This window comes from Ictidomys tridecemlineatus, chromosome 9, assembly GCF_052094955.1.
Source record: "Ictidomys tridecemlineatus isolate mIctTri1 chromosome 9, mIctTri1.hap1, whole genome shotgun sequence".
Classification (NCBI taxonomy): Eukaryota; Metazoa; Chordata; class Mammalia; order Rodentia; family Sciuridae; genus Ictidomys; species Ictidomys tridecemlineatus.
Window position 1 is genome coordinate 1,089,494 of NC_135485.1, and position 20,202 is coordinate 1,109,695.

General features: G+C 63.0%; 1 long non-coding RNA gene across 1 annotated transcript; it reads right to left on the bottom strand.

Moving 5' to 3' along the window:
- Window positions 1-6,499: 6,499 nt before the first annotated feature.
- Window positions 6,500-16,843, bottom strand: LOC144366563 (uncharacterized). The gene is made up of 2 exons (XR_013425617.1): window positions 9,039-16,843; window positions 6,500-7,275 (listed from the first exon to the last, which is right to left on the bottom strand). It is a non-coding gene; the product is annotated as an uncharacterized LOC144366563 (long non-coding RNA).
- Window positions 16,844-20,202: the final 3,359 nt, after the last annotated feature.

Sequence of the window (20,202 nt, forward strand, 5' to 3'; positions counted from 1 at the left end):
TGCTGGCCTGCTTGGAGACCAGGCCTGGATGTACACAGAGGGACCTCTGACCCCAGCCCAAAGGTAACTGGCTGGGCTGGTAGACAGCTGGGTGGACACCATCCTATCCCCTCATGGGGCCTTGCCTTCCTGATGACCCCAAGATGACCTGAGAGAGTGGGGGATCCAGGCTGCGGAGGGAGCCTGAGGTGCCCTGGGCTCTCTGCCCATGTGCTCTCTGCTGCCAGGCCTGGGGCACCCCCGGCAGACGTGAGCTCATCCTGCGTCTGCGGGGGGCGGGAGGAGAGGGCGAGCTCCCTGGGCCCACCGAGGGAGGCAGGCGTGGGCGCTGGTTCTCACGGGTCCGAGGCAAGTGACTCACCTCTTCCCACACCCCGTGGCCTCGAGCTCCCAGAAGGGGAACCTACCCCTGGGGCTGCCCTGGAGCCCACCCATTAATGCCAGCAGCTCCAGACCCCACTTCAGAGATTGGCTGGGCCTCTTTCCCTCCCGCAGGTGCTTCGAAGACCACACCTGCCTTCCAGGGGCCAACTCCTAGGGCCCTGCAGGACGCGGACATGTGTTCCCACCTTCCATCCTCCATGATCCCAGCCTCCTCCCCCTCCCCTCCCGATGATCCGTCTCCCACACACACTGCACAGAGACGTCGGCTGGTACCACAGCACCTCTGCAGCCTGCAGCCCACTGTGACACTCTCCGTCATTCCCAGGACAGTCACCCTGGCCAGCCACGAGCCAACAGCACCTTCCACCCACTGCTGGCTGCTGTCCATACCCCCACCTGCTGTTCATCCTACTTACCCCCCACTCCTCCCACTTACTGACACTTGCTGACCGTGAACACTGTCCCAGCAGTGCTGGTGATGAGTGACCGCTGCAGACTGCCAATACGGAAGCCAAGTGGGGCAGCCCAGCTGATGGTGACTGGGTCCTGGAGACTGTTCACGAGTGTGGTGAGAGAGCCATTGGGGACAGCAGGGGTCAGGGTGGGAGGACCCACGACAGGCAGCGTTGAGAGAGTTCCAAGGCGGACCTCGTGAGCACCTGCTGTATACAAGTAGAGCATGGGAACTTAGGAAGGGAACTGAGGGCATATTTTCAGCTGCTGGGCCTGAGGGGCAGGAAGAGGCCTCAGGGCTTCAGCGGACCTATGCCCTGGGGCAGCTGCACTCAAAGCAAGGACTGCCTAGGAGCTGACCAGAGTAGGGTGGTGCCCACGGCCCCATCCACACGGGCCCTGCACACAGGCCCTGCACACTGGCCTCCACCTGCTTTGCAAGCACAGAGCTGACCTCCTCCTCTCCGTGCACCCCTCCCCCCCAGGTCCCCTCCTTCCACTCAGTACCCCTGCCAGGAATGTGACCATAGGTCCCCACCCGCGCCTCTCCACATAACTCAGGCCACCTGAGGACCACCACCAGAGGCCTTCCGTGACTGGCTGTGAAAAGCTTGGGTTTGAAGTACCCTTCCTCAGATTACTCAAGGGCTCTGGCCCAGGAGGTCCTCTCCCCTTGGGTGCCACACACACCCCTTTTGGCCATGGGCTTCTAGGTTTGGGGCACCAGGCCAGCAGGACCTGCTCAGCAGGCCACACAGGCAAGGAGAGGCTGGGCTGGGCATTAGGGTCTCCCGCCTGCTGGGTGAGTCCTCCCCACAGGCTATTCCTGGGCCCGCATTTGAAGGTCCAGATGGAGGAAGGGCACATAGCCCCACCGCATGAAGGTGGGTCCCCGTCAGGCTCTGCTCTTGCAGCTGGGGCGTTGGCCCAGTGTACGCTAAAAGCACACCTAGCCCCCTTGCAGTCTTGGGGAGCCATTGGCTCTGGCCCTTGGCCCACAGTCACAGCTGCCAGAACACAGGAAGGCCCCAGAATCAGTGCTCCAACCTGGACTAGGAGGATGGGTAGGAGCCAGGGCAGAGGCCAGAGGAGGTCACAGGGCACACACCTGGCACTGGGGTGGGGGCAGAGGTGGAGAGGGTGGGACACAGGGAGCTGAACACAGGGCACTAGGGTTAAGTTGAATGGAGCTGGGAAAAAAAGTTTGAACCAATGTCCACTCAAGGGTGTCCTTGCCAGACCAGGCCTTGGCCAGTCCTGGTCAGAACTGGGTGGGAAGTGGGGTCCAGCATTAAACAGTACCTCCTTCCCTCACCTGTGAGCACTAGGCATGGGAGCTGGAGGGCCCCTCAGCTGCGCCTCCCAGGCATAGTCACACCCACCCGTCCCCTGGCAACTGGGAACACGTCAAGGGGCAGCCAGGACCCTGGAGGTCCAGCCAGGTTCCAACCCCCCACCCCTGGGCTCTTGGGGGCTGGCCATGGCTGGACCTCCTGGGCCTTTGTCAATGGGTTGCTGCTGGGTGGGGGTGCTGAGGCCTGGCTCAGTCCCTTAGGAAGCCCTGGGGACCCACCCATGCCCCTGCCCCAGCCAGGGCATCACGCCTGCACCCATCCCCCACTCCCAGAACCCTGGCCAGAGGACAAGCTGAGATAAGGTCTGAGGGAGGGGAGGGAGAGGGAGGCCTTGGCCCGCCATCCTGATTAGCGGCAAATCCCAGGAAGTCTCCACCCCATCCTGAAACCCCATCTCCTAGCGCACCACCAAGACCCATGTTCAGGTCAGGTCAGGCCCTGTGGCCCCCCTGCACCCCACCTTTCCCATCAGGGTGGCCATGCCCCACTATAGGGAAGGGAATAACGTGCCCACCGTGTCTGCTCGGAACCACAGGAGAGCCCCTGGCCACCTGAGCTTCCCAGGCCCAGGCCGGGGTCCCCAGAGAGGTACTCATGAAGATCCCAAGGGTCTGGACTCTTCCAAATGGTGTGGGGGCCTGCAGGGGAGGTGCCACGTGGCTAGTCGAGGAGCTTGGAGAACCTCAATTCCTGAGAGGTGGGAAGGCAAGGACCAGCCCAGTCAGGTGGCCCCAGGGTGGGGAGCAATATCCATGGGGACACCAGGAATGCGGGGGGCAACAGGGACCTCCCTGCCCGTCCCATGAGCAGGGTGGCCCCCATGGTTCCTGCCCTGCCACAGCCCTCCAGCACAGGGACCAAGGTGGGAAAGGCAGCAGGGCCTGGGGCTGGGTACTTGGAGGGACTGTGGGGACAGTCAGGTGCTTCCCAGTCCAAGCAGTCCCCAGGAGAAGTGGGAGGAGGAAGGTCACCTGCCTGTCAGTGGCAGATCTAGGAGGAACAGAGGACAACAGAGCCTGGGAGAGGGTCATGGGCATCAGGATAGTTGAGGTCACCTGGGTGAGAGGAAGCAGATACCCTCACAGGGCTGGGGGACAGGATGGGGGGGCCTGGTCAGGGCAGGAGGCCACACTGGCTGCGAGATACCAGTAGGCTAGCCCTTGGCTGGCCAGGCAGTGTGCACGGTGCTTCAGGCAGATGACTTAATCACAGGCGGGCTTTGTCCCTGGGCACCGCCCCCCTGCCGGATCCTCCGCCTGGCCGGGCCCCTGGCTGCACGCCCCCATCCCCAGCTCCTAGCAACCTGCAGTGGAGCATGGGCGAATGGGAGCAGGGCTGGGGGCTCCACCAGGCTGGGAACAGCGCGGGGGTGGCCACGGGGTGCGGCCAGGGTGGATCCAGCCCGGGCTGGCTCAGGGGACACCCGCCCAGCCTGGCCCGTGCCAGCCCCTGAGGGGGGCATCCTGGGAGTGGCTCCCGGCTGGCATCCTGGCAGAGGAGGTGCCAGGGCCACGGCTGATGGGGGGCGGGGGCTTTGTAGACTTCTGCCCCCCCTCTTCCTGGGGGCCCCCACCCGCCTGATTCTGTCAGAGCCTTAGAAAGAGAGACAAAAGCCCCGGGAGGCCCTGGGAGGGCCGGACACAGGCAGGAGATGGGGTTTTAATGACCAAACTATCGTGTGGGAGCAGAGGCAGCTCATTAACCCTGTCGGGTCCTCACACTGGATCCACCCAACACTGGCCAGGCCCTCTCCCAGGCCTCCTGACCCCCAACCCATGAGACTTGGGGAAGAAGGTGGTCTTACCTCCAAAGACGCATTGCCAGGGTGCCAGAACTTGCTCCCTGCTCCTTGCAGGGTTCTGTGCAGGCTGCGGGTGGCGGGTGGGTGCAGCAGGACGCCAGCCTGGAACACCTCGTCCACCCGTCCACCATTACTTCCCCGCAGCCTTCCCGCTTCCTGACCTTGGATCTGAACTCCAGCCAGGGGCATTGGCTTTGTGTGGGATTGGAGGGTGGAACTGGTGACCCCCAGGTTCTTCTCGGATATCTGCCTCTCAAAATTGGAGGGAACTGAAGCCCTTGGGGGCATGAGAGGATTCCAGGCCTGGCCTATGGAAGGACAGAGGAGCTGCAGTCGGGGCTGGGAGCGGCAAGGGCCTGCTCTGTAAGGTCAAGTCCAGATGCTGGGTCCAAACAGACCAGCATGGACGACGCTTGTCCCTGTCTGTGCAGGACCTTTTGCCTGTGTCTGCATGGAGAGCAGGCAGGGTGTGCCTGTGGACCTGTGTCTGGTGCCAGGTGGGTCGTGGTGAGGGCACCTATGTCCAGTCAGTGCTGGCGCTCCTGTGTCATGAGCAACAGCCACTCCAAAGGGTCACAGGCTCTCCGGAGCCTCCCTGACCTCTGCCCTCCACAGTGGCCAGGTTCTGAGCCTCAGGCCACCTCCAGGATCCCTGTCCTCTTAGCTGTGGTCTCTCTCTAAAAGGAGGTCTGGCCCTGGGATGGGCACCTCACCCTTCCCCCCGGGCTGGGCGTCCTGGGACAGGCACCGGACCCTGCCTGCATTGACCACTCCAAGAGAATGTGACAAATGAGGAAAACTTGGGGCCTTTGCAGAGGCCTGAGCCTGGGAGCCTCTGAGGAGGGTGGCGTCTCTGGGCCTGCCTGGAGTCCTCTCCACCCCTGGAGGACACAGGCCGGGCTGGGTCTCCTCACCTGGGGAATGGGTGCCAGGGGCCTCGAGGTCCTGGGGGGCCAGACCAGGGAAGGGCCAGCAGGCCTGGTGGGTCGGGGTGTGGCTGCCAGCGGCTAAGGCACAAACAGCCCGGCTTGTTTCCCCCCATGGTTCGCGGGTTTCCAAAAGCCTGAAAAAGGAACGTGGCCGGGAGGCAGCGTGTGGCAGCCGTGAATGGAGCCTGTGAGCCGTCCTGCAGGCTGGCTGGGGGGCCGGGATAAAGGGCCCCAGTCATGCTGCTGGGCTGGCCCAGCGCGAGTGTGCTAAGTTGAAGCTATAAATTACCCACGGCCGTGGCCAGCGCCACCGCAGGGAGGGCGGGGCGGCTGGGAGGGGGCGCGGGCTCTGTAAATCGGCCCTTTCACCGCTGGAGGCCGGGCACGAAAGAAAAACTTTGTTTTATTAAAGCAACATCAGGGTTGTGGCCGCCCGGCCGAGAGGCGCCGACAGAGGGGCTGGGCACCAGGCAGGCGGGGGCTCCTGCCGCACCCGGAGCCTCACAGAAAGGCCCCTTCAGGAGTGGCTGGCTCCAGGCATGGGAGCCAGGTGGGGGGCTTGCTGCCGCACCCCAACCCTAAAGGCTCACAGCCTCCACCTTGCCCCACAGCCAAGACTCGCTTGGGCCCCCCAGAGCTCCGGCTAGCCTGTGACCAGTCAGGAGGTCAGGGCCCAGAGCAGGGTCCCAGGGCAGCCACCCGCTCTACCCGGCGTTCCCTCAGTCAGAGCTGGGTGCCCAGATGGCTGGGGCAGATGAGCAGGCCTCGGGCTCACCCACTGGACTCAGGCCCTGTCTGGTGGCATGGTGTTGACTGTGGTGGCCCAAACACAGGGCAGCACCCATCGGGACAAAAACTGCTCCTACAGCTAGGATCCTCCCAGGATCTGGGGGAACCAGGGGGCCCAAGGGAGAAATGGGAGAGGGCTTTGGGAGCCTGTGGTAACAGACCCCTCAGTGGAAACAAGTGGAGACGGGTGGCTTGTCTGACTCCCCACCCGGCCATGGTGCTCTGAGGCCCTGTGATGTGGTGGGCAGGTCTGGGAGACCCAGGGCCTGAGTGTGACCCTGGGGCTGGCTCCTGCCCACACCTCATCCTCATGGGAAGCCGACACCCCCTCACTGGCTACCCCTGTGCTTGTTCCTGCAGCACCTCCCTGAATGGAGCCCTCTGCCCCGTCCTCATGCCCCATCCTTCTCTGAGCCTCCTAGGAACCTCCCTGGCCCCACCGTCACAGTGGGGCTGCAGCCCAGGCTGGCCTCCCTTTTGTGGTATTAGCCATGCGGCTTCCCTACTCCCTGCCTCACCAGAAGGCAGGCCTAGTCCTCTTCTGACCCACCAAGGGACAAAGGAGATGGGTATGTGGATCAAGCAGGATCCTGTGGAGGGGCCCAGCCTGCGAGATGGGCAGGGCGACCTGTCCAGGGCAGGAGGGGTCTCCAGACTTCTTGCAGGTGCTATTGGCTGTGCCCTGTGCCCTGTGGGTTTCGAAGACCCTCTAGCTAAAGACAGGTGTCGCGACGGCAAAAGGTGCGAATCACACAGTCCAGGGGGAGAAACAAAGAATGTCCACACGCTTCTGCCCTGGTCAGTGCTTTATTCCCTCAGATCACTCAATACAATTTCACTCTATAGGTTCTTAATCAGAAAGTCGTCAATCCTTAATGCTAGTCGCTGCAGTAGCCATAATCAGTTCACAGCAAACCTTTCTAGATTAATTCTAAGCACCGCAAACACACTTAATCCTGACAGGCTCATGACAGACATGCCCTCTGCGTGCCAAGTTCAAGTGTCAGATCAAAAGTCTCAAGCCTTAGGCTCTAAGTCCAGCAGATGCACACTCACTCAGACCAGATGCACACTCACTCAGACCAGATGCACACTCACTCAGACCGCAGTGATCTGGTCAGGAACCCAGGCAGGGTTCTCCTGGGGTGGAGCTGACCGCTGGCTGAGGAGGCTCTCCCCAGGGTCAAGATGTGGCGGTAGAGTTTGAGAGTGGTGAGGAAGATGCAGGGGATCAGCAACGATGAAAAGTGTTGGGATGTCAGTCCAGGTCCTCATCAGGCTCTCAGCGGGAGGGCATCAGTGTCGGCTGGCTGAATGTTCTCTTGCTCCATTTTGGGGATTTCGACCCCCTTTCAATCCTTATCAGTTGCCACTGGATTTCCCAGTGACATCATTTACCCTGGGGTTAAAACATCTGGTCTGGTGGTCCCCCTTATTGGGGGCAAGGACAACATACCAGAGGCTTCACTCTGAGTTTGTCAGGGTGGGGATAAGTGACTTGTTTGTGCCTGAGGGCCATACTGGAGGGCTCCGTAGTCATGTCTGGTGAGGCGAAGGTTTCAACCTGGAGTTTGAAAATGGAGTTGCTTAGGCTCAGGCCTTAGGCCATCTTTACAACGGGGCTGGTGCTAGAGCTGGGTCCACCCTGGGCCTCACTGTGAGCTGAAGCCCTTCTGTCCTGGGAGACCCCCTGCCTGCCTCCACTGGGCTACATGCCCCTGTTTCCACCAATTCCCACACACCAGGACCTAGGCCTGGCCAGGACGGCCCTGTCCCTGGTCACCCCTGGCTTCTGGTCCCTCTGTTTTGGGGAGGGTCCTCCTATGTCCTAGGCCTCGCTCTCAGATGAGTTGAGGCTCCCTGGCGAACCAAGAGTGGGACGAAGCCCAGTTTGGTGGAGAGAGGGGCCTGCCAGGAGCTGAAACATGGTATTCCCAGGCAGATTTCTGTCCCCAGGGTCCCTGGGCCAGGCAAAGCTCAGGGATACCCTAGAGTCCTAGAGTGCAGGCCTGGCTGCTCCTGGTTCCACAGCCATCCTCAGACCTTGGGCCTTGTTGCTCTGTGGTGCTACCTCCTCTTCCACCCTCCTGAGCTCCCACTCACCCTTTGACACCTGTCCAGAAGAACCCAGATCTGACCAGGCCAGAGCAGGGCACCAGGGCTCATGCTGACCAGGGCCCTCCTCTGGGCTTGGCCTCTGCTCTTTGCTCCCCCAAGACTGTGGAATGGAGGTGCTGGGTAGGCCAACCTCACAGGGCCTGAGTGTGGCCCACGAGGCTCACCTCCTCCCTGGAGCCCATGCTCACACCTTGGACCGTGCTGAGCATTCATCAACAGCACCTCTTCCTGTCCCCTGAGACCCCCTGCCATGGTCCCTGCTGTGGGTGGCCCTGTAGAGAGGTGGAGACTTAGGCTTGGAGAGCCTCAAGACATGCTGCACAGCCATGGGCAAAAGGCAACTGCAGGAGGACATCAACAAGTCTCATCGGTCCTCCCCCCGGGTGGGGGGTCCTGGGACGGAGACACCCACAATGTGTGGAGGAGGGCTGGTGCCACTTTCCAAAAGTGACGTCAGTGCAGAAGAGACAGGGAGTGTGCCGGGTGCCCAGCAGGCTCTCAGGAGGAGTGGACTCTCTGAGAAGTGGACAATAGGAGCCAGACCTGAGTGGCCCTGAGGGGCAAAGCACTGGGCTACATGCCCAGCCCCAGTGAGGAGACAGGAGTGGGGACGTGTGTGCTGAGCCTCAGCACCCAGGGACTGAGAGGCCCAGCAGTACAGTGATTTGGGGGTGGGCGTGGCCCTCTGAGCACCGAGGCTGTGCAGGGCTGGGCTGAGGGTAAGACACTGGGAGAGGTGAAACTCCAGGCCTTTGCAGGCCAGTCCTGGGCCAGTATGCCCAGCCTTAGCCCCCTGCCCCTTCTGGGTACTAGGGCCCCTCCCTCAGGTGGTGGGCAGAACTCAGGCTGGCTGGACAGCTGGCTGGAGGGCGGGTACTACCAGGGCACTGGGGGGCAGGGCTTGGGAGGTAGCCATGCCCCTAGGGATCATACAGCCACCCAAGAGATGAAAGGCCCTGCCCCTCTTGGGCCTCATGGTGCCCTTTGAAGGCTGTGGGAATGCCCACAGGGCAGGCGGGTGCCAGGCCCCAGGAGGGGGCTGCTGGTGCCAGGCCCTGTGTGAAATGCAGCAGCATCGGGGGCAGAAGGTGCCACCCTCCCTCGACCCAGTCACTAAGAGAAAACCCTGTAACCAGTGCCTCAGCTCCCCCAGCTGGACAGCCATGGGGTAGAAGGAACCCCACCCCGCAAGTCTTGGGCTCTACTGACCTTGGGCAGTGCTCAAGCCACAGGGCCAGGAGAAGACTGGCCTCAGAGGCAGCCACTCTCAGATCAAAGTCCACGACAGTCTGGGGGTTACCAGCTAGTCCAGTGGTCAGCAGAGAAGCTCTGGTTAGAAGTGAGGCGCCCAGTCTGGTGTCTGCTTCTTCAGACCAGGCACTGTGTATGGGTGAATGCCCTGTCCCTCACTCTGCCCCCACTCTGGACCCAGGCCTGACCCTTGGCTGCCATGGGTGATGGGGAGTGGGGGCAGGTTTCGAGGACCTGGGGCAGGGGCAGGGCAGGGCTGGGGCTGGGGCTGGAATGTTTGCACTCTCTGTTTGCTCGAGGAGGTGCACGAGGCCCCTGCAGGGGCTCCCCTCCAGCGTGCTGGGTCTACAGCTTGGTGGCTGGTGGAGGCTGAGCGACCCTCTGGCCTGGATGGGGAATTCCAAGGCCGGCCTGGACACAAAAGGGACCTTCCTGCCTCCTCCAGGCCACTTCTGGGCGTCGGCAAGGGGTACCCGCGCCCACAGGGACATGCCCAGCCCGGGCCTCCCGCCCCCTCCCGGGGCTTCCCAGCCGGGCGCGGAGATTATGCAAATCCCCGGCGGCTTCTTAATTAAATCCCTAACGAGGCGCTGGGGCTGGGCCAGGGGCGGCGCTGAAAGCCGGGGTCACGCTCCGAGGGGGCCGCCGTCTGCGCTGCGAGGGCCCCGCGCGCGCCCGGGCCTGGGAGCGGCGCGCGGAGGGGCGCCCCGGCCTCCCCGGCCTCCCGGCCTCCCGACCCGGTGGACCCGCGGCCCCGCGTCCGAGTCCCTGCGACCCCGCCGAGGCCAGTCGGTGGCAGGGAGGCCGCGGGCAGGGCGGGCCGTCGGGATAGAGCCCCCGCGTCCCGCGCTCCTCCTTCAGCCGCCTGTTGTTGGGCCAACAGCTCGGCCGGGCCGCCTGAAAGGCCGGGATTAGCGAACATTAGCGGCCTTTGAGCGGCTCGGGGCGCCCCTTCCCGGCCACGCCCCGCTCACTCCGCTGCTGCCGGCCGAGGCCAGCGGGGACCTCGCCTCTGCGTGGGGCAGGCCGCTCCCACTTATGCCACTTCATGCCCCAAGGCTGTCTGGGGAGGTCCCCAGCCCCCTAGTCCAAAGTGGTCTCCAAGTCGGGGAGCTGGGTGCTGCGCACTAGGCCGCTGGCCCTTGGTCCCCACGTGGCCTCTGAACCACTCTAGCGCCCCGTTTCCATCCCCACCATCCCCACGGCCAGGTCCTGGCTTTCAACCTGCCCACCGCTGCTGCCCTGTCCCAGCGGCCTGCCTGGATCTCCCAAGTTCAGCTCTGGGCACTGTCCCTGAGCTCCTCTTCCCTGGAACCCTTGGCCTCAGGGGTACAGGTGTAGGTTCCTATCCCTCCCTCAATTCCCATTTCGGCACACCCTTTCTTTCAAATAGTCTGAGTCAAGGAGGGAGGGGGAGGGGACCCTCCCCACCCCAGGAGCCAGAGGAGGAGCTGCTGACCAGCACCCTGTCTCCAGGGAGAACTTGGAGGATGCACTCAGAATAGTTACAGAAAGCAGCCTTATTACTCCCACTTTAGAGGGGAGACATTGTGGCCCCTGTGTGGAGCAGCCTAGGATCAGGCCTTGGGTAGGTGTGGAGCGAGACCTGGATCTCCACTCCCATTCTCATCTGGCCCAACTCCCTCCAGCCGCCTGCCTGTTCAGGGCACTGCTGGCCCTAGAGCCCTAAACCTCTGCCCAGCTGGGCTGGGGACTAGAGTTGGGGTCTTGACCTGGACCCCACTCATCACTGGCCTGCTGCCTGCAGGCTGTGGCCTGGGTTAGGTCTCCCCTCTCTGAGTTCCCATTCTGTTTCTGCTTAGTGCTGACCATCAGTGCCAGAGGCCACCTGGAACCTGCCTTCAGTCACCCAGCCACATGGACACGTGTATGCATGCACATGCATGTCCCCACATGCAGGTGCCCCTCGGCAAGTGCCCCTGCCCCAGGAGAGTAAACATCTTAATAGGAAGAAGCAACAGACTCCAAGAAAAAATGTGGCCAAACCTGACTCAGGCAGGCCTGTGGGGAGTTGGCTGCCCCAGGAGGCCCCCACTCCTGCCAACACCCCAGAGTCATGATGGCCTCTCAACTTTGGTGGTAAAACATTGACAGGACCCTGCCTCCCGCCCTCGAGCCAGACATCACATGGATGGTAGGGCTGGGTAGGAGGCACCAGGTGGTAGGGCCAGGTGTCGGCATTTCAGTGAGTGCATGCTGATGGGCACGCGTGCATCTTTGAGGGATGGCCATTAGAACCTGAATGGCCCCCGGGCGCCTCCTTGGCCTGCCTTGCAATCTTGCCTGAGGGAAGACAGCTGTCCCCCATCCCCATGCGCCACTGATACACCCTGAACCGATTTCCCACTCTGTACCCCTCTGGGTCAGGACCAGAGCGGGGCCGGTAGATATCAGAGTGGCTTGAGGGGCTCCCCAGCTCTAGAGACAAACCCAGAGCCTGCCCAAGCCCAGGGCAGAGAGGCCGCTGAGACCTTCTGGGGTGACTCCCAGCCTAGGAGTCCTGCCTCTCCTGATGGGAGGTGTCTTTGGCCAGCTCCGACCCTCTGCCTCTGGGAAAGCAGGACAAAAGCAGAGTTATGCCCTCCACGGGCCCCCAGTCTCCTGGCCAGGACAAGGTCAGGCCTGGCCAGGATCCTATGACTCTGGAGCAACCAGCAGGAGCCTGGGGTTTGCCTCAGGAACCTAATCAAGTCATGACTGGGTTGGTGTGGAGGCAACCAGCCAAGAGGAGTGGGCCCACTGGCCCGTCCCTGTTGAAGACCCCTGCACCCCACTTCCCACTGAGAGGGTGTCAGGACCAGCACCAAGGCCTTCCTCAACCTCTCACTCCCAGTTTGGCCACTCTCCCTTCTTGGCCAGCCGAGTTCAGCACAGTTCCCCTTCTAGAATTTTCTGGAGCTTCTGGGTTAGCTGGGACTACTCTTCTGTCCAGCCAAAGGGCAGTGTTTCCCTGTGCACCATTAGCCTGGCCTTGCTGGGCAGACCTGGCCACTTGGTCTTGGTTCGGGTCAGGACCAGGAAAGGTAGATCAGCAGCCACTGGCCAGCACAACTCAGCCAGGCCTCCTGAAATAGCCCTCTGCTCACTTAAAGCTCCAGGGTCTGGGCTGGACCCTTCTGGGCCTAGTGTCCACCACTTAGCCAGTCCTCAGGGCTATCCAGGGAGGCCCAGTGCAGAGGCAGCATGCAGGGGTGCCCAGAAGCCCTGAAGGGGCTGGCCACATCCCGGCCCCTACCATGAACCAGGATGGGTCCCGGGCCTCCTTGATGACAGCCTCCAGACACCCATGTCAGCAAGGGAGACTGAGGAAGGCACAGTGTGCCATGACTAGCCTGGGCCCTGGCAGGGGAGGCCCCCAGGGCTTGTGGGCGAAGGGCACACGCCGAGCTGTTTGGCCAAGCAGGCTTTCGGGTGGGATTGGGGCCAGGGCCAGAGACTCCCTTGGCCGCCTCAGCCCAGGCGGGCAGTTTTAATTACCGCTCGCTGGGCCCATTGAGCCTCTCACTAATCTGGGGCCGCCGCCGCGGGCAGCTCAGGCAGGCGCCCCCTCCCCCTGCGGCCCGGGCACGGGGTCCCTGGGTTCTCACGTCCCGCCGGCCCCAATTAAAGTGAGCTTGGCGGGCCCGCCGTGCTAATGAGCTCTGTAGGCTGCTGGGCTCAGCGCCAGGGGGCAGGGTGGGGTGGGCGGAGGCAGCTCAGGCAGGGTGGCTTGGTCCATCCTGGGAGAAGCCCCAGGAAGCCCCTCTGCCTGCCTGCCAGGCTGAGCTCTCTGGCCCCCTGAGGAGGAGTGCTTGACTCGGAGAAGTGCCCAGCCCAGGGCGTAACCTCTGACAGGCATGGGATTCACACTCAGAGTCCAGATGCCCACAGAAAAGGACGAGCAGCACAGTGGGGAACCAGGTGCCTGGGCTGCAGAGCCAGGCTAAGGCCACAGCCCTGGATGGGCTTCCTCTCACTTGGTCATTGTTCACTGGGTGGCCCAGTGGCCCTGCGGGTAGAAGCCAGTAGGGTACAAGTTCTGAACCCTTTGGAGGCTTGACTCCTTGTGGGGGCTTAGGCTTGGGGTCCCCCTTGGCATTTTATCCTGGCTGGGCTTGGGCTCAAGGCCCTGGTACTCCTGGCTCTACAGGGTCTGGGCAGCCATAGGTCAGGGGGCAGGACCAAGGAAATTTGTCAGAAACTCTTCAGGCTCTCTTGGGTGTCCAGTCTGAGACTGGGAGGTCCCTGGGATCGCTGGGCTTTGAAAACCTCCCTCTAAGAGTCTTCAGGTCACTGGGTGGCTATGGCCAGGGCCCAGGTTTGAGACTCCCCCGTGGTGAGGGGCCCTGGTACAGCTCTCAAGGATCACAAGGCTGGCAAGACTGGACATTCCCTGGGAGGGTCCCTAACCAGACTGGGTGCTGACAGACCGTGACGGACAGCTGTTGGGAGGGCTGTGTGCATGGGGTTGGGGTACTCTGCAAGGAACACCTCCAATCTGCTTCCCAAATCTGCTGTGCTGTGTGACTTGAAGGGTTCACCTTCTCTGGGCTTTTCTTTCTTTCTTTCTTTCTTTTTTTTTTTTAAAAGAGAGAGTGAGAGAGAGAATTGTAATATTTATTTTTTAGTTTTCGGCGGACACAACATCTTTGTTTGTATGTGGGTGCTGAGAATCGAACCCGGGCCGCACGCATGCCAGGTGAGTGCGCTACCGCTTGAGCCACATCCCCAGCCCCTTCTCTGGGCTTTTCTAAAGGCTGGGCTGGGAGTGGTGGTGTCCTGGAGGGGCCAGCATTGTGGCCAGGAGCCTTTCCCTCCCCCCGGCCTTCCCAATGCTGGAGCCTGGAGGTTTTGCTGGGGCCTCCAGGTCTGGCTTGCAGCATAGCACCCCGTCCCCTCCCGTTATGCGCCGTGGCCTCCAAGCTGACTCTGCCAGGAGGCCAACAGGAGCCCTGCAGGCAGGTGCTCAGAGAGGAGCAATAGGCAGGCCTTTGGGGACTCTGGGAAGGCAGGGGTGCTGGGAGCCCTGGCTGCAGCTTGCTGTGACCCTGACCCTGCAGGCCAACTGCATACCCAGGGCCTCGGGTCCAGTCAGCAGGGGCACTGCCAACACCTCTGCTCTGGTCCCCCCACCACCGGGTACAGTGACCTGGGACACACTCATAGACACGTGGCCCCTGGGTAAGCCTGGCCCCCAGCAGGGTTGGAGCTCAGTGACCCTCTGTGGTGTGCGGCCCTGTGGACCAGGTTTGTGCAGAGGGACTTGGAGGCCACAAGATGACCCAGTTTACTGGGAGAATCAGCTGCAGAGGCAGAGGTGGGGAACGGACGAGGCCACTCGAGGCCACACAGGGCGTGGGCACTGGACATACATGCCTAAAGACCCAGAGATGATGGGCCCCGGGGCCAGGTCATGGGCAGCATCAGTAGTCCAGTCCCTGCCCACTCATTCCCAGCTACTGGAAGATCCTCTGGTCCCCTCCTCCCAGAGATGAAAATGACAGCTGGGAGTGGCCCAGGACCCCTCCCTGTGGCTGCTCTGTTGGACGGGGAAGAGAAGCCATGGGTCCAACGGTGGCCTGGGGAGGGGGACTTCCTCCCCTTCCCTCTGGGCCCCATGAGCCGAGCACGGGAGGTGTTGGGATCCTTTGTGGGACAGGAGCAACCTGAGCCCTGAGATAGGCTGAAGGGAGGGGAGGGGGGGTTCTGGCCTCCCACTGCCCCTCCCTGGAGTGGCCCTAGTGCTTGCCGCTGCTTGGCTGGAGCCTGGTGCCAGCCTTGTCCCCTGGACAGCCGGTGAGCGTGGAGGTGTTATCTGTGACAGCAAGACAAGGGCCGTGTCGCGCCCAAAGCAGGTGTCGGCGCCTGGGAAGGGGCCAACTGGAAACCCAAGCTGCCCTCCTCGCTCTGCCCACTGCAGACCTGGAAGGCCGTCGCTGGAGACGGAGGGATCAGCGTGACCCTTGTCCTGGCCCCTCCCTGGCAGATCTGCCCAGATACAGCAGGGCCAGACACTTTCAGAGGGAGAGGGGACTGGGAGAGGACAGCGGGAGGGGGCTCCCAGGCTGGTGTCCCGGCCCACACTGCCCCAGCCCCACCTGGCCTTCCTGCCGGATGGCAGCAAATCTGGGGCAGGGCCGGGCGGCTCCGGTGTTGGCTTACCTGGCTGTTCTCACACCACCTTCCTCTGGGCACCCTGGGCCCCAGCGGTCCCCAGGGGCTGCCCACAGCAGGCCCACTTACCCATGGGCCTCCAGGTGTCCCTGACCAGGGCCCTTCAGTTGCACAGGTCAGTTCCTGCCCAAGGGGCCATGCTCTTTGCTGACCGCATGCCTCTCCCCTCTTGGACCCACTCAGCCATGGCCTGGTCCGGAATGCCCCTTGAGCCCCAGCCCCAGGCCCGGTGCCTCCCTGCCCCACATCCAAGTTCTCATCTGCGACACTCTGCTGGCCCAGCTGGGCTCCCGGGAGGGCGGTGCAGCCCGAGTCTGTGCAGGGAGTGTGTGGAGCTGGCAGATCTAGGCCATTGGTGTCTAGGTGGGCAGCAGGGTGGCAGGGGCAGAGCTGGGGGTGGTGTGGCCAGCACTGCGTCAGCACCTCTCAGCCGGGGTGGGCAGGAGGCCCTGTCACCCCCACTCCACTGGGCTGAGGGCTAGGATGCGGCGCCGGCCTCGCCCTGGCGAAGCCCTTTTAAATACATGAATGAAGTTGGGAGGAAGAGTGGGCAGGGCGCAGTGGGAGGGGGCCTCCCAGAGCTGGCCTGCCCTCCGAGGGCCCTGGGTACAGGGGATGTGCCCCCGGGCCCGGGGCTCATGCTGTGCTCAGGAGGGCTTGGGGTATGAGGCCAGGGAGTCAGGAGTCTCACCCACAGAGCAGACACTCCTCAGTGGGCTGTGGCCCTATGGACGTCAACAAGCCCAGCGACACCCTGGCTGCTGTGGAGAGGCAGAGGCCCAGCTCAGGTACAGCGGGCAGCACCTACTAGCCGTGTGTGCTCACAAGCCAGGGGCGCCCATGGTGTGCATCTTCCCCGAGTCCCGCCTGGACCTGGAGACAGCCGGGCCCAGGGGAGTGGACCCTCCTGTGGACCTTGGCTCTGTGATGGGCCAGCAGGGGACGGTGGCTCAGCAGGAGGCCTGCCTGTGGGAACCTGGGCCCAGTGCAGGTCCACCGGGGCCAGGCCTCCTGCAAGCCTTGCCCTGCCCTGCCTGGGCTGGGGCCTCAGGGTAAACGGAGGTTGGGTTCTGCTTCTGCCAGCCTCCCTGCCTCTGGGTACAGGCTCTGTTGGGGCTCTGAGACCTCCTCATCTCGTGGGGGCTCCTGGGCCCCTGTGATGGGGATTCGGGAAGGGTGGAGCACGCTGTGGGAAAGGGGGCTCCACCTAGCAGGGGCCTGCCCTCCCTCCAGGACAGAGGGGACAGAGGGGATGATCAGGGCTGGAGTAGTCTAGGAGGGCTACCTGGAGGAGGGGCCGGGGCAGGGCCAACAGGAGAGAAGTGCCTGGGCTTGCTGGAGGCAGAGCTGGCTAGCCACCCCAGTCCAGGCTCTGGCCCAGCCCCTAGGGCAACACTGACTCCTGGCCATCCTGGGGACAACAATGGCCGGCATTTAAATTCCAATTGAGTCGGCCAGAGTGGCCGCGGGCGTGAGAACGGGAGCCGCCACCCCCAGCCCAGCCCCGCCCGCTGCATTCCTGCCTCCCCGGAGATGGCCGTGGCTGGCCGTCGCCAGGGGGCCCGGAATGCAGTGCTCAATGGACAGGGACAAGGGCCCATTGAGCAGTGACGGGCCGGATTGAGCCGTCAGTGCCCCCCAACTCAGGACCCCTCCTCTGTCCCCACCCCCTCCCCCAGCATTACCGATGTCAGCTGCTTGTGGGCCCCTGCTCCTGCCCTCCTGAGCCAGGCCCCAGCAGGCCTGAGCCGGGTCCCATTGGACTGGCCACCGGGCCTCTGCCCTCAGCCCCTCCCCGCCCACAGCGGGGCCTCTCAGAGCCTTAATCTATCATGTCATGGTCTGGGCCGGAGCTTTCAGGAGCTGCCCAGCGTCCACAGGGAGAGAAGGCCACGCTCTGGGGCCACAGGCCCAGCTGACCACTGCCTCTTCTGGCTTGCCTGGTCTCCCACTTTGCCCTGTCCTGTGACTAGCGGTCCCTGTCACCCCACAAAGACAAGGACCCCCCATTGCTCCCCAGTAGCTGCCCCAGGCCTGTCATTTGGGGTCCCCCAGGTACCTGGTGTTTGAGAAACCAGGTTGGAATATGGCTGGCCTGGGACTGATGCCCATTTCCCCTGGACCCAAGGCAGGGCACTGTGGCCTCCACGCAGCGTGTCGGGGAAGACAGAGGCTACTCACACTCCTGCCCTCTGCAGCCTGAGGCAAGGCCCTTCTTGTTTTTTAGATATTTTAGTTGTCAATGGACACCTATTTTATCTATGTGTATGTGGTGCTGAGCGTGGACTCGTGCCCACCCGTGCAGACACGCTCTGCCCTGAGCCCCAGCCCAGCCCCAGCGGCCCTTCTTGGAGCAACTGGAGGTGCATCTGCTGCCCTCTCCCTGGCAGGCCCATGGGACCCGACCCACCTTTTGGCTGGATCTGCCCCGTCCTGTCCTTTGCCCCTACTGCGGACGAGCCCTGGCCTGAGCACCCCCCTGGTGGGGCCTGCCGCCAGCCCTGGGCTCAGACTGCTCCGAGGCTGATCTGACATGCCACAGGGGTCCCTCCCTCCCCCTGGCCAGGGCCCAAGTGTACCAGGAGGACGCCGTCCCAGGGGCAGGGAGGGCCAGAAGGCGAAGGCCCTGCCTGGTGCTGGGGCCTCGGCTGGAGGCTGGGAGGAGCTGGCATCACCCAGGGACAGGGCATGGGAGGGGCCTAGGGAAGCCCCCCTACCCTGCTTGGGGAATGAGCCCACCCTGTCTCCTGAGGTCCTCGGCAGGGCACTGGCTGTGACTGGCTGTTCACCTGGCATGGGCATGTCCCCCCAGGAGCCTCAGGTACCCTCGATAGTGAGGGCCTGCAGAGCAGGGAGGTGGAGGCACCTGGAGACCAGGAGCCTGTCACACCACCCGCTTCCCTGAGCAGCCTGTTAGGAGTCCAACCTCGGCCACCCACCACGGTCCAGCCCTCCTTGGCTTGTGTTGCTCAGGTGAGTCCCCAGGTCCCAGGAGGTACTCTGCACAGAGAGGTGTGAAATGAATGTGGAACGAGTGAAGGCCAAACTCCAAGTCGTGATTCACAAACATGGAGCCCAGTGTCCAGTCACCCAGCCCCGGGTAGAGAAGCAGCTGTGCAAAGGCCCTGAGGTGCGGGCACCTGTCCTGAGTGCAGGTGCCCAGGCTGACCTCTCATGGTGCCCTCTCTCTTTGCAGCTGAGGACCTTTGCCCTGTCATGGCCTGTAGGGACCCTGTCCCCAGAGCAGGCCCAGACTCCTGCTGGGAGGCCGTGCTGGCCCTGACTGCTGCCCTCCCCGATGGTTGCCACACGTGGTCCACTTCATGAGACACCTCACGAGCTCCATTTTCGAGGAAAAGCCCTGAGCCAGCTGGACCAGCAGAGTGGGGTGTGGCACCTCAGGAGGCTGGGTCCCCAGGACCGCCCACCAGGCCCTCTGCTGGCTCCCACCCTTCACACCTCATCAGCTGGGCTGGACTGGGCAGGAGCAGGCCTGCGCCAGGCCTGGTGTCCAGGATGTGCTGCAGGCGGCTGCCCCAGGGTTGAGCCCAGTTCCTTAGGACAGCCCTTAATCTTCCTCCCCGACCCACCAGGTCTGCAAACCTCTGGGCCTCAGTGCAGGCTGTGCTCCAGGTGGGCCGTGCCTGGGGGAAGGCCGTCTGAAGGGGCCTGGAGCCCAAGGCCAAGAGGGAGCAGGGGTGATCCTGGTCAGCCCACAGCCAGTGAGGAAGGGCCCGGGAAGGCGCAGGATGAAGTCCCCGGTAGAGAAGCAGCCGAGCAAAGGCCCTGAGGTGGAGGCCCACTTGGTGTTTTGGGAGGGTGAGGAGCAAGGTGGTCCAAGAGCTTGTTCTGGAAGCCCTGGCCAGGCTGAGGAGCTAGGAGCACAGGGCCCTGAGCAAAAAGGAATGCAACCCCATGAGTTTAAAGTGGACCCTGGACTGCCTAAAGAAGGGACGGAGGTGTGCAGATGCACCCCACCTTCATGGCAGGGCCCAGAACCCCAGGGGGCTTTGGGAAAACAGCAGCAAGCAGTGCTGGAGCTGGTCCTGACCTGCTTGTCCCCCCATCACCCCAGGCCCAGCCTGGGCCAGCCCCTCCAGCCCCAGATATCCTAGGTCAGTGACCCTCCGGCAGCTGTCCTCTGGCCAAGTGTCCTACAGCCTGGAATTGCTGTCACTGCACTGTGACTCTGTCCCCACTTCTGCCAGGACACAGAGGGTGTACCTGCACGTACAGGTGTTCTGTACCCTGCACGTCCCTCCAGGGTACAGCCTCAGGGTAGAGGCTTGTGTCCGCCTCTCAAGGGCACAGCCAAGGTGTGAAGGGCCCTGGGTCTCCAGCTGGACCTTGCCGCTCTGCTCTCAGGGAGCCAGGGGCCTCCTGCTGCTCTCCGGGAGTCTGTCCGGGAGCGCAGGACAGACCTGGGCCCAAGGCAGCCCTCCTCCGTCCCTGAGTTCCGAGGGTCTGTGTTCATCTGCTGGTCTGTGTGTAACAGTCGTATTTTACTCTGTTTAATATTTTGCTGGGGATTGAACCCAGGGTCTCACTCGCCACCCCGCTGCACCCCATCCTTTTTATTTTATCTTTTTAAAAAAATATTCTAGACGTTGATGGACTTTTATTTGGTTCATTTATCTTTATGTGGTGCTGAGAACCGAACCCAGGGCCTCCCAGTACCCGGCGAGAGCTCCACCACGGAGCCCCAGCTCCGTCCCATTTCACCTCGGGACAGGGTCTGCCAGGGAGCCCGGCTGTGAGGAGCTGGCGACCCTCCTGCCTCGGCCCTGGGTGGCTGGCACCCGGCTGCCGGTCGTGAAGCAGTGCAGCATGTGCCCTCCTCCCACCCAGCCCACACTGCCCAGGCCCCAGCACAGCCCAGCCTCAGCCCTGGCCGAGAGCCACCTCTGCACAGCAGTCCGGGCCCTGGGAAGGGCAGAGGCAGCACTGG